Source organism: Arvicola amphibius, chromosome 5 (genome assembly GCF_903992535.2).
Source record: "Arvicola amphibius chromosome 5, mArvAmp1.2, whole genome shotgun sequence".
Lineage (NCBI taxonomy): Eukaryota > Metazoa > Chordata > Mammalia > Rodentia > Cricetidae > Arvicola > Arvicola amphibius.
The window spans coordinates 17,950,696-17,964,386 of record NC_052051.1 but is presented as its reverse complement, the minus strand read 5'-3'; the positions used below and the strand labels follow the sequence as shown (position 1 = coordinate 17,964,386).

Here is a 13,691-nt window from a genome sequence, read left to right as displayed (position 1 = left end):
CCCATTAAAGCACCAAGAGTAAACTCTGAAACTGACAAGTGGTTTAAAAGTGGTGGTGGCGGGGGGGGGGGGGAGAGGGGAGCTGGAAATCACTGCCCCCCATGGCACACCGTGCCCTGACCTGTCATGGCAGAAGCCTGGGATTGGGAAAGAGGGGGGCTAAGAATAAAAGGGGGTTGTGGATAGAGGAAAACTCATGTCACTGGATCGGGATGGGGTGGGGTGGGGGTGGGGAATTAAATGATTCCAAGAACAGAAATACCTTTTCAAAGACTTTCCCCCATTAAGACTTAGTATTAAATTTACACTTTCTGTGCACTAAAATACAGCTAATTTTTATTTTCAAAAGGTAGTTTTGATGCCAAAGGTATAGCTTAGGCTAAAAAGCAACAAGGCACACATCAAACATCATTGGGGGGCAGGGTTTCAAAGGGTTGTTCCAGCAGGATCCTTCCCACACTCTCTGTCCTCCTCCTTGGCTGATGAAGTTTCTGAGCCCCCTGAAGTCAAATCTTGTGTTCTTGGCTATCAAAGGCCCAGCCACACCGAGTCCATCTGTCTGTCCATCCCAGTGAAACTCTTGCAAAGAAAGCTTCCCTTTTACCCGGGAGATCTGAGGGGAGAATAAAAAGGATGCTGATTTGCGAGGAAACAGGAGGGAAGCCCTGCTGGGCTGATAGGAATCTTCTGACTTAACTGAGGCCAGATTTGAATACATTTGGGGGTGGGGGAAAAATCCATTACTTTGGAGAAAAGCCTCACGGGGGTTCAAAAAGAAATATGTTAATGTTGGGGAGGAAATCATTTGTGTGAGCTTGTGTGCGAGTGTTTCAGACGCACCCAAAGTTTAACATCTTCAGCCAGAGCCAAAAGCAGAAGCAGGAATGGAAGTTCTGTGGCTAGGCTGAGGCATGGGAATTGGGGAGAAAGGGTGGGGGTGACTGAAGGATTGGAGCCAGACTCTGCAGCCCCCAGGACCACTCCTGACACTGTTCCTGGGGGCTATGACAAAGAGGTGGGGATCCAGGTCTGTGCTCATCGGACACCCACACTCTTCAGCCCCATCATTAGGATTCTAGAGAGGAAGACTGAGGCCAAGGAGGGGAGGTGCTCTCCTTTGCTATCTCTCTGTCCACACGGCTTCTCCCCATAGCCTCTGCATTCATGAGAACCTGCTTGCTCTCTGAGGGCAAGGTGTACTGAACCAATAAGGGCCTCTGCCCAGGCAGCCTGAAAACAGGCATTCCTGTGGCCTGGACATGTGCTACCCTATATGGAAACTGCATATTACTTCTGGATAATTAATCAAAAGCCTCCTCACATGACTTTAAAAGCGATCGCACAGGCTTGGGAAAGGGCTCATCAGCAGAGTGCTTACTGTAGAAACAAGAGAGCCTGAGTTCAGATCTGTAACACCCACATTTTAATAAAAAGATAAAAGAAAACACCCGGGTGTGGCAGCACACAACCACAGCCTCAGTGCTGGGGAAGAGGAAGGACACGGGAAGGTCTTTGGGGCCCGCTGGAAGAGTTAGTGAGCTCCAAGTTCAATGAGAGGACCTGGCTCAACAAGTGAGGCAGCAATAACTTCAATTTTGCACATTTTGACAGGCAATTCTCAGAATCCTCCAAAGAGGTATTTGAATGTTTGTCGAGAAACCTCCCTCAAACAAGATGCTACAGAAGAAAGTTGGCAGATGCTCTATATTAGGAATATAAAATTAATAAGAGGAATTAAGCCTTGGGTGTATAAAACTTTCTCTACCCTCTTCCAAAATTTCCTCAAAGAAATTTTATTAAGAAAATAGCACCCACTTCTGCCTTACATTCTGCTTTGCAATTTGCTAAACTTTTGCATGTGTTTTGAAACATTTTCCCACTTTAATGTCTGAATGTATACCATTCTTTATAGTATGCATAGAATAACTCATTGTATAATATTTCAACAAAAATTATTAAACAAGCCCTTTCTAGATAAAAGTAGAGAATTATTGAGAAAAGCACCTAGTGTCGACCTCTGACCCCTACATACATGCACGCTTAGACGTATGTGCACCTGCCCACACACATGCACACACATACGTGCACCGCACATGTGCAACACCATGCACACAAAAAGCATGAAGGGTAAAGCATGGCTTCTTCTTCTGATTTGTACACCACTGTCTCCATCCTGAAGCAAGTGCCTGGTTGGAAATGGGTCCATAACATTCTCTTATGAACGGAGTGGGGAAGCTCGTGAGCCGCAGAAGGCCCCCGCTCCCCGTGAGAGTCCAGTGGACACTGTGTAAACAGCAGGCGGTAGACTACAGTGAGACTTCTCAGTGCTGCAGCTGGCGGAAGCCACGGCGAGTGTTTCAGCAACACGGCTTCCTCTGAGTCGCCCACGCTCTGATAGTTAACACCAACAAGCTCACCGGTTCACCCAGCCAGACTTGGGCAGAACCTTTCCTTTCAGTGCCCTCTCTACACAGGGCGAATAGATGGGGGAAGACGCACAAGAGGAGCTGTAGGCTAAGGCTGGATGTGGAGCTGTGGTAGAGGGGGCATTACCTAGCATCCACAGTGGATGCCCGCCCACTGCCATGAGAAAACAAGAGGCTGTGCCTGCACTCAGGGGCCATAGGTCATGGGCTCGGTTTAGTCTCTCAGGGCCTCTCTTCCAAAATGATGACAATTCTGTCAGCTCTGTCTTTACTTTGTAAGACCACTGTGACGTTGTCAGGAATTCAGGCCTTTAAAAGGGAGTTCCCAGAACACAAGCAGGAGGAGCGCTCCTGTCCCTCAGGAAGTTCCCAGCACGAGCAGGAAGAAGGGAATAGGTTGTTCAGAAGGCTGAATTATTTGCCTATGGCAAACGCATGTGAGTTGGCTGGAAGCCTCCTACCTTCACAGAAGCACAGGACTGTTTATTGCAGGCTTGGGGTCTTCTTCATTAGGACAAGAGCTGGTGGAACTCGGAAGTAAAGGACTCCGGGGATGTGTGTCAGGCTGGAGAGGAGGAGGTACAGGGTGAGAATTGGGAGCTGCAGTTGCCCATCTTAGAATCCGATGTAGGGCTTACCATCTAACGACCAACACAATTCAGTGCTGGAATCTGAGTGCTGTGTTCTTGCTGCAAGAGGGAAGAGAGACGAGAGGCAATATCTCATCATTAATGGGCTTGAATTAATATAAATTAGCTGAGCGCATCCCAGCTCTCCCAGGCTGCCAAGGCTGGAGCACAGGGCTGCTGGGGAGCATGGAGATTCCCTTCACTTTGCATCCCCTAGGCCATCCATAAAGAGCCTGCTGACCACGCACTCTTCCTCCCTCCCTGCTCCCCCCTCCTTCTCCCCAGCCCCAGCTCCAGAGGTGTAAAACAGGATGGTGATAAGAATCACCCAGACCCCAAGAGGAACACCCCCACCAGAACTCAAGACCTCTGGGATGACCTTTAGAACACTGTGGACAGAGCATTTCTGACATCAGGAATTGGAGGAGCAGGCTATATGCTAGACCTCATCTCTCCCATCCCACTCTCTCATCCTGGACCAGAGGTGGCAGCCAAGCGTGTCTTGCAAGAGCTGGTCTTATAAAACAGCCACGTCTTGTAACATTTAGTGGCAGAACAGCGTGTCTGGGAATCTCGAAGTGTCCAGAACTGCTCTGCGCAGTGGGGCGCAGGCTCAAGTGTGTCTGGTGAGATAATGTGGAGTTGTGAATTCTCACTTCATGGAAACCTAAGTTGGGCCAGGTCCTGCTGGGTCCCCTCAGCTCAGCTGTCATTAAAGGCATGTGAAGCGCCCATCCAGCAGGAGGCTTAGGGCTGAGGGTCCTCCAGAGATCAGAGGTCCACTCAGGCACCCTGACAGCTCTCTCAAGGCTAGCTCACACTCAACTTCCTGGCTCAAGATTGTTGTGCTGGAGCATGCTGGAACTTCCTGGCATGGGCTCAGCCTGCAAGGTGTGCTGGGACCCCTTCATTCACACATGGGCCCCAGAGTACACCCACCCACAGTTCCTAGGACCCAACAGAACACTGGCTGCTGAACTCAAAGCCCAAAGATCAAAGAGTGCACTCTTTCCCTCAGCCCCATCCCCACCCTGTTATCTCTGGGAGACCTGACTTTTAATTCAAGTCACAGAGAAGAAAACCAATACTCAGAGGGGTCAAGTAGCTTGCCATAAGGGCACACAAGTCAGGGTCAAGTACTGACAAGGGCTAGCTTTTACCAATGAGGAGCTACAGAGCTTCATGTATGATTCCTCATCCAAGCCCCACACCTTCCCTGAGACAAGCCCGGCTCATCTTTGTATACACAGCAGTTGTAGCTCACCGAAGTTGAGACATGCTGCCCTGTCACACAGCTAACAAGCAACAGAACTGGGGTCCACACCGACAGTGTGCAGAAGCCCCGCAGCATTGGGATGATGGTTGAGACCCAGACACAGGGGTCGGTCTGGCTGGCTTTACTTGCCACCTTTTCCATTTAACGTCCCTGTGGCGAGTTCTTCGGGTTGTCCATTTCCCTACCCATACAGTAGACATGGCCATTGCAGCAAGAGTGAGGTCTATGTCATTGAAATCCACGGAACATTTAGAGCAGGGCCTTGCAAGTTCCAAGTCTTGTGAGTTTGTTACATGAGTCTTTCTTCTACATAACTATCACCCCCGCCATTCTGTAACCATAGGGTAAAAGTTAGCAAACTGGGGGACTTCCTCTCTAGCCAAATCCTGGCCTCTCGGGGCTAAAGCTCATGAGAGACACCCTCTGGAGATACGCCCAAGACACAGCATCCATAACATTTCTGTCAGACAAAACAAGGCCATTAACTGACGAGCTCCATGATAGAATTGTCCTGTGCAGTATTTATTATAAGGTCCTTTCCCTGACACCTCCCAGGGAGAGAATATTAAATATTTAATGCACAGGAGGCTGCTCATTTTTCATCCTCACTTCAGCACTCAAGCAGACTTTCATCTAGGGGAGAGCCAAACTCTACCTGGTGCCCTCACACCACCTTTTTCCTCCTACAGCCCTTCTCTGGGGAAGGGTTCAGGGGTCTAAGACTAGACACAGCCTGGGATGAACCCAGTGATGAGAACCCACCTGGAGGACTCGGCGTTCGTCCCACACACAGCTTTGGTCAGCCACCCTCTGGTGGTGACCCAAAGACAGCTCACTTTCTCTGAAGTGTTGTAGATCTTTGGTGGGGGAGCCTTGTGTCCTGCCTGTTTCTTTCACACACACCTCTGCCTCCTCTACCCATCAACAGGAAGCTTCTCACTCAGCACCCACATCCCTGCTGACAGCTGCTCTGACTGTGAGAGTATTGGGAGCAGGAAGCTCTAGGAAACAGAGAGCCCCCAATCAAGAGACTCCATCAATAGCAGTGATGGGTCAAGGTCTGAAAGCCCCATCTTCCTTGCCCCTCTGGCTAGGAAACTCAGGTGTACCTGCTCTACTATCTTTTCCGGGGGCCCCAATAGGACTATACCCCACATTCCCATGGCAAAGGTCCACTAGTCAGCACAGTCAGCTTGCCCCCTTCACTTCCTGTTCCTGACTCCTGCACACGCATTCTTGGGTTGCCTCCCAGACAAGCTTCTGCTCGCAAAGCCTTGTCTGCAGAAGCTACAGTGGTGATGATGCCTCAAGTGGAGCACTCATGGGGGAATCACAAGAGGGGATACTGTCTTAATCCTTGAGCTCCTCCCTTCAGATCTCTCATCTAACTTTGGGGTGCATTCAGCCAGCTGCTACCCATCCTTACAGCATCTTCCTGTTTGTGTCGTCCGTGACATCACCTTTGTCTGGTTCTCTTATTTCTCTGACTGTTTCTTTTCATCTCTGGCATCTCCCTCTCTTCCACTATGTGACTTCTAAGTGCTGGGGCCCCAGGGATTTACCTTGGGCCTCCATTCCTCTCTCTCCCTAAATAATCCCATCTATTGTATGACAAGAACTTTAAATCTATGAAGAAAGAAATTGAAGAAGACACCAGAAAGTGAAAAGATCTCTCATGCTCTTGGGTAGGTATAATTAACATAGTAAAAAGGGCAATCTTACCAGATTCAATGCAATGCCCATCAGAATCCCAGCAAAATTCTTCACAGACCTCGAAAGAATGGTACTCAACTTCATACAGAAAAGCAAAAAACCCAGGATAGCCGAAACAATTCTGTACAAGCAAAGAACTTCTGAAGGCATCACAATCCCTGACTTCAAACTCTACTACAGAGGTACGGTACTTAAAACAGCCTAGTATTGGCATAAAAACAGACAGGAGGACCAATGGAACTGAATCAAAGACCCGGATATTAATCCACACACCTTCGAACACCTGATTTTTGACAAAGAAGCAAAACATATCAAATGGAAAAAAGAAAGCATATTTAACAAATGGTGCTGGCATAACTGGATATCAACACACAGAAGAATGAAAATAGATCCATATCTATCACCATGCACAAAACTCAAGTCCAGAAGGATCAAAGACCTCAACATAAAGATAGCCACACTGAACCTCATAGAAGAGAAAGTGGGAAGTACACTTGAACACATTGGCACAGGCAGCCACTTCCTAAATATAACCCCAGTAGCACAGACACTGAGAGAAACAATTAATAAATGGGACCTCCTGAAACTGAAAAGCTTCTGTAAAGCAAAGGACAAGGTCAACAAGACAAAACAACAGCTTACAGAATGGGAAAAGATCTTCACCAACTCCACATCAGACAGAGGTCTGATCTCCAAAATATACAAAGAACTCAAGAAATTGGTCATCAAAGAACAAATAATCCAATAAAAAATGGAGTACAGGCCTAAACAGAGAACTCTCAACAGAGGAATCTAAAATGGCTGAAAGACACTTAAGGAAGTGCTTAACATCCTTAGTCATCAGAGAAATGCAAATCAAAACAACAAGATTCCTTCTTAGACCTGTCAGAATGGCCAAGATCAAAAACACTGATGACAACTTATGCTGGAGAGATTGTGGGGTAAAGGGAACACTCCTGCATTGCTGGTGGGAATGTAAGCTAGTACAGCCCCTTTGGATATCAGTATGGTGATTTCTCAGAAAACTAGGAAACAACCTTCCTCAAGACCCAGCAATACCACTTTTGAGTATATATTCAAAGGATGTTCAGTCATGCTACAAGGACATGTGCTCAACTATGTTCATAGCAGCATTGTTTGTCATAGCCAGAATCTGGAAACAACCTAAATGCCCCTCAACTGAAGAATGGATGAGGAAAATGTGGTACATTTACACAATGGAGTACTACACAGCAGAAAAAAATAACGACATCTTGAAATTTGCAGGCAAATGGATGGAGCTAGAAAACATCATATTGAGTGAGGTAACACAGACCCAGAAAGACAATTATCATATGTACTCACTCATAAGTGGTTTTTAAACATAAAGCAAAGAAAACCAGCCTACAAATCATAATCCTAGAGAACCTAGACAACAATGAGGACCCTAAGAGAGACATACATAGATTTAATGTACATGGGAAGTAGAAAAAGACAAGATCTCCTGTGTAAATTGGGAGCATGGGGACCATGGGAAAGGATTGAAGAGGAGAGGAGAGAAAGGGAGGGGAGCAGAGAAAAACGTAGAGCTCAATAAAATCAATTTTAAAAAATCTTAAAAAATAATCCCAGGCCGGGCGGTGGTGGCGCACGCCTTTAATCCCAGCACTCGGGAGGCAGAGGCAGGCGGATCTCTGAGTTCAAGGCCAGCCTGGTCTACAAGAGGTAGTTCCAGGACAGGCTCTAGAAACTACAGAGAAACCCTGTCTCGAAAACCAAAAATAATAATAATAATAATAATAATAATAATAATAATAATCCCATCTAGTCCCAAGGTTGAAATAGTATCAATATGGTTGCCTAGTGTGCAGCAATATCTTGACCAACAATGCCGTATATCCTGGGTTATACCATCAAGATGATCTAGTATTCACCCAGTGAAAAAGCACCACTCCTTCTCTCAAAATGTCTTATCTTTTCATCTCCAGCCCTGAGTTCTCCCCAATGAACTCCTACCTTCTCTATGTAGCTTTCCAAAAGGGATTTCAAAGAACACATGGTTTAAAAAAAGTGTGTGTGTGAGTGAGTGTGTGTATGAGTGTATGTGTATATGTGTATGAGCATGTATGTGTGTGTTCACATGCACATGGAGGGGGATATGCATGTGAACAGAGGGTACATATATGTGCAGGAACACATGGAAGTCAGAGAACAACTTTGGTTGTCATTCCCCAGATGCCACCCACATTGGTTTTTGATACAGGGTCTCTTGTTGGCCTGAAACTCACCAAGCAGGCTAGACTGGCTGGCCATTAACCTTCAGGGATTTACTTGCCTCTGCCTAACCAGTACTACAATTACAAACCTGTGTCAACACATCCCAACATTTTATCGTGGATACTAGAAATCAGATTCAGGTTCCCATCACTGCACAGCAAACACCTTACTGGCTGAGCCACCTCGCCTGCCACCAGAAGAAAACTCTGGATTTCCATGTGTTGTCTCTTCCATCCAGTTGAATCTGGGTGCTTCTGTTCCCATCATTTCCTTGCTTATTTTCCTGCTTCCATTCCAGCTGCCACCAATTGACTCTCCATCTACCAGCCTAAGCAGTCTTCTAAAAGCACAGGCTCTGCCAATGGCAGAAGAAGCATCAGCAGCTCTGAATGTGCACAAAGCCATGGGGCCCTTCTAGTAGCAACCCTAGTCAGCCTCAGTGCCGGGCCACCAAAAGGGGGCCCACAGCAGTCAGAACAGCCTGTCTCTTCCGTACTTTTCCTGCTGAGAAGTAGCCACACTGCTCAGGGCCCCAAGCATCCTACCTGTTGCTCTCCAGTGAGTTTCTTTTCACTAATGAAAATCACAACAATTTAATTCTTGACCTTGGTGAATCGCCCTTGCAACTTCAGGACATTATTTCTTCAACTCCTTCAGCAACCCGGCAGGATCAATATCATAAGCCCATCACAGCTAAAAACTTTTCATCTTAGATACCTTCACCCACCACGATGTCTATCGCAACGAGCATTTGGGTCATCTCCTTCAAACACAATTCCACAGCCTGGTGGCACTTTCCAGTGGACTTGGGACCAAGGCAAAAATCTTTTGTTGGCCACCAAGTCCCAGTTTGGACTGAAGAAAATTCTTAGTATCTTAGTGCCTGGCAGGCCTGAACCCAATCACTCTGTTCAGGGAGAGCCTCATCTAAACCAAAGCCTGACTAAGCTCCCTGGCAGAGCCTCCTGCTTCACCAGCTCATCCTTGCCATTCTTAACCTCGAGTGCTCTTGAGAGCCTCCTGGGGAAGAGTATAGAAAACTCTTTGACACTTTGTAATAAGCCCTCTGAATGACTCTGGGATAGAAGGCAGGCCATTAGATGATAGATGGCTATCAGTAGTCAATCCACAAGCACACACAGCGAAGTCACTGTTAAAGACTAGGGACAGGGTGTCTAGGGATGCCTTCCAGATGCTTCTACTTAAGGCAGAAAATAAAAAACTAAAGAGATAACTAGGTGGTGGTGGCTCACCCAACCTGTAATCCTAGCACCAAGGAAGCAGAGGCAAGAGGATCTCTGTGAGTTCGAGGCCAGCCTGGCCTACATAGTGAGTTCCAGGATAGCAAGGCTGTTTCACAGAGAGACCCTGTCTCAACAAAAAAAAAAAAAAAAAAAAAAAAAACCCAAAATAAGAAAAAGAAAGGGAAGGAAAGAGATTATTTGAATGGGCTTTTCTCAGGTTCTTTCTGTGCTACTTTTTTAATTGAACAAACCCTTCTAGACATCACACAAACGTCTGGAGACTGCACAGCTCCATTTTGAGATGCTGCACAAATTTTACTCATTCAACTTAAGAACATCCATGAACTACTATGACCCCCGTTCTCCAAATAAAGAAACTGAGACATAGCCAGCTTTGGCCACTGGTATAAAGTAAGCGACTAAGCCATGACTCTGATTTTGAGAAATGAATGCCTTGCTTCCCATGACCAGTTTCTAAAAGCAAGAATCAGGAGGACAGGCATTTGGGTCATCTCCTTCAAACACAATTCCACAGCCTGGTGGCACTTTCCAGTGGACTTGAGACCAAGGCAAAAATCTTTTGTTGGCCACCAAGTCCCAGTTTGGACTGAAGAAAATTCTTAGTATCTTAGTGCCTGGCAGGCCTGAACCCAATCACTCTGTTCAGGGAGAGCCTCATCTAAACCAAAGCCTGACAGAAACACAGATTCTTGGCCCCATTTATCTCCCTGGCCCCACCACCATCTAACTCTGACTCCACCTGCCAAGGTAAGACCTGGGACCCTGCATGTTTCTAACGTGGCGTTGGTAAGTCACATGCAAGCATCTTGCAGACTATCCATTGAGCAGTCGTTTTGATGGTTTAAAACTGTTTCGGCGAGCATCTTTTACTCTGAAAGGTGGAACCACATTTGAGTGTGCGTTGAATTTAGTAACTGGCTTCTCACAAACATACAATCACATGCCCCATGGGATTTCTTTTTTTTTTTTTAGTATATAATTTGTTTTAATTTTATGTTCTTCAGTGTTTCGTCTGCATGTATGTCTGTGTGAAAGTGTATGGAACTGGAGTTACAGACAGATGTGAGTTGTTGTGTGGGTGCTGGGAATTGAACCCAGGTCCTCTGGAAGAAGACCCAGTGCTCCTAACCATTGAGTCATATCTTTAGTCCTCCCCCAACCTTGGGATTTCTACCAGGAAGGGACAGAGCCAGCACATGACCTGTAGCATACCCACTAGTATCACTCGGGGCATAAGGGCACCTCAGTCTCCTCCTAACATCTTTTTAGACCACTCATCCCAGGGGAAACTGCCACATCCTGAGGACACTCAAGCAGTCCTAAGAAAAGGCCCCATGAAGAGGAACAGAGGCCTCCTGTCAACAGCCTACACCTTCTTGCCAGCCCGAAAGGACCCCTGAAATCCTATCCTCCAGCCTCAGAAACTAGGTAACCAGAACCCTGTCGTAGCCTCCTGATAGAGCCTGAGACAGAAGCACACATTTTAGGCTGAGTCCAAATCCCAATGCATACAAAACTGCCAGGTAGTACGCTACTTTGTACCACAGTATCTTGATATATTCATTAAGCACCAACAGGAAGCAAACATAGAAAGGAATAAATAGCTTTCGAGGTCAATGGGAGCCAGGAAGAAAACTCAGAGATGACTGGCCAGTCATCCAAGGCTAGAAGGAAAGAACACTGGCAGAAGGGAGACAGAGGACATCCATTCCCGTTAGAACAGTGTGTGCTAGAGCCTAGGTGAAGGAAATGGGCCAGCACTAAGGACTTGCAGAAGCAGGAGAGGCACTGTGACAAGTGACTGGATAGGAGACAAAGGCCAGCCCATGATGGGCAGAGTGATCACAAACCCCACTTTGCCGGCACAGTTTGTGCCTTTTGACTAGATGTAATGTTGGATATCGTCAACTTGACCTAATCTAGCATCACTGAAGAAGCAACCCTGTAAACTTATCGTGAAGGGGTTTCTATTGGCTTAGGTCCTAAACCGTATAAAAAGAGAAAATTGCATGAGCACCAGCCGTCATCCCTCTGCCTCCTGGCTGTGAATGCAAAGTGACCAGCTGCCTCAAGCTCCCGCCACTATTCCTTGTCCACCATGATGGGCTTATACCCTCAAACTGTTAAGCGCACATGAATTCGTCCTTCTTTAGGTTACTCTGTCGGATATCCTGTCCAAGCGGTGAGATAAGCAACTAATACGAATTGCGATTTACAACTTCTTGTGAATAAAACGCCCGTTTAGAAGATACATTATACATTTACCGCATCTGCGAGCCTCCTGTGGCTGCTTGAACATCATGAGGCTCTGGGGAGCCAGACAAAGGTCTTGCGCTGAGGCATGAGTAGCCCAATTCAAGGGGTACCCCTACTTGTTGAGGACATACCCGGGTGCAGGATGAACTGGTTCAGCACAGGGGTTAATTTGAAGGGTGGCTATAAAGGTCTGGCCAGAGCTGAACAAAACAAAACAACAAACAAAGAAAAAGAAGAAAGCCATCCTCAGCCAGAGCAACCAAGGCTGCCTGTACAGAGGCCAGAATAGTGGAATGGTGTCAAGGGGAGTTTAGCAAAAACTATTCAATCTTAAATAGACTTGATTGCAGTAAAAGATGGAGAAGCAGCAGCCACGGGTGGTTGTGAGACTGTCAAGGGGGTGTACCTCCCCCGCCTCCCCTGTGTTGGAGATCAGGACTGAGCTCTGTCTGAAAACAACTATCACGTGAATTACCTTAGCTATAGCCAAAGATCTGGCTGGGTGCTTAAAGAATTGCGAAGGACTTGGCCAAATAAACTGAAACCACTTGTCCTCTTGGCGCAAGCAAGTCCTGTTGGACTCTGCCTCCTGCTGAGGGCAGGACCGAAGCCTCGAGGCACATAAAATATCAATCATTCGCTTCCACCCAATGATTCTGTATCAACCAAAGCTGTAATTACTCCCCCTCCCCACACACACCATTTTACAGTTAAACAACTAAGCGGCCAAATGTTGCCAGGGTGCAGATTCCATGGCCAACACTACTGGAATTCAAGCCCATACTGGTCCAGAAACTCGGTGTCTACTAGAAGGAGGCTTGGGGGAAAAAAAATCCCTGGAAACTCACTTCTGCCCCTCCCCTCAGGAATACCTTAGCTGAACTTGAGTCACCCACCTCATAAAAATTCCATGTTCCATCAGCACAATGTTTCCGTCCCAATTAGATCAATTCTCTCTAAGTAGCAATAAATGTGTTTTTCTTTCAGAGGCCAGCCAGACACATTAAGCAGGCTCAGGGCGGCCGTTCCCCAGACCGCTGGCTCTGAGTGCGTGGGGTCGAGGGTCACAGTGCCGCTGTCTCCAGCTCATTAGTAGGACCCATTCATCTTTGCTAGGGACACCAGTATTCAATATGGTGGCAGGGCTCTGGTTGGGGGTGTGTGGCCAATTCATCAGAGACCCTGCCTCACTAGAGACAAGAGCAGAAAAGCCAGCCTGCTCAAGGCCTGCAGGAAGCCCAGACCCAGCAGCTGAGGACTGGAGCCCTCTGGTTAAAAGTTAACCTGGACCAGGATGTCTGTCTGTAGGGGCCATAGCCACCATGCAGGGAACAAGGGCCCAGGCAGGCCCCTTTCAGATGCACCTGGCTGCTCTCCCCCAGCAGAGCATCTCTTCTGTCAGCTCCAAACGGATGCCTGAAACCTACCCCAACAAGCCCTGGCCCTTTGATTTGCAAATTTAGGCTCTAGGAACAGAAAGAAATGATAGCTCCACCCTGCCTTTTCCTGCCAAAGGAAGATCACTCTCTTCATCTTGGTTTGCATTTGGGGCTCAGCTTCCATTGACATATGAGTACACATGCACACACGTGTGTACACGCACATGCCCGTGTGAGCACACACACACCAGAGCCATGCAGGGCCATTACCTTAGACACAAAATTCCCAGAAGGTAACAGTCCACAGATGTTGAAATGAAGGATTACACACTAAGTAACTGAACAGTCTGACTCTCATGATTCTAAAGTCCATGGTCACCTTGAAGGTTCAAGGGAGGGATGTGCCCATGCCTCTCTCCTGGTAACTGATGATAGGTCCTTGACTTGCCTGGGCCAGCATGGCTTCCACCTTCACATGGCATCTCATGTTC

At 47.2% G+C, this 13,691-nt stretch overlaps 1 long non-coding RNA gene across 1 annotated transcript; it reads right to left on the bottom strand.

Moving 5' to 3' along the window:
• Positions 1–380: 380 nt before the first annotated feature.
• Positions 381–12,810, bottom strand: LOC119814098. Its single transcript, XR_005285358.1, has 3 exons — positions 12,694–12,810; positions 2,888–2,991; positions 381–613 (listed from the first exon to the last, which is right to left on the bottom strand). It is a non-coding gene; the product is annotated as an uncharacterized LOC119814098 (long non-coding RNA).
• Positions 12,811–13,691: the final 881 nt, after the last annotated feature.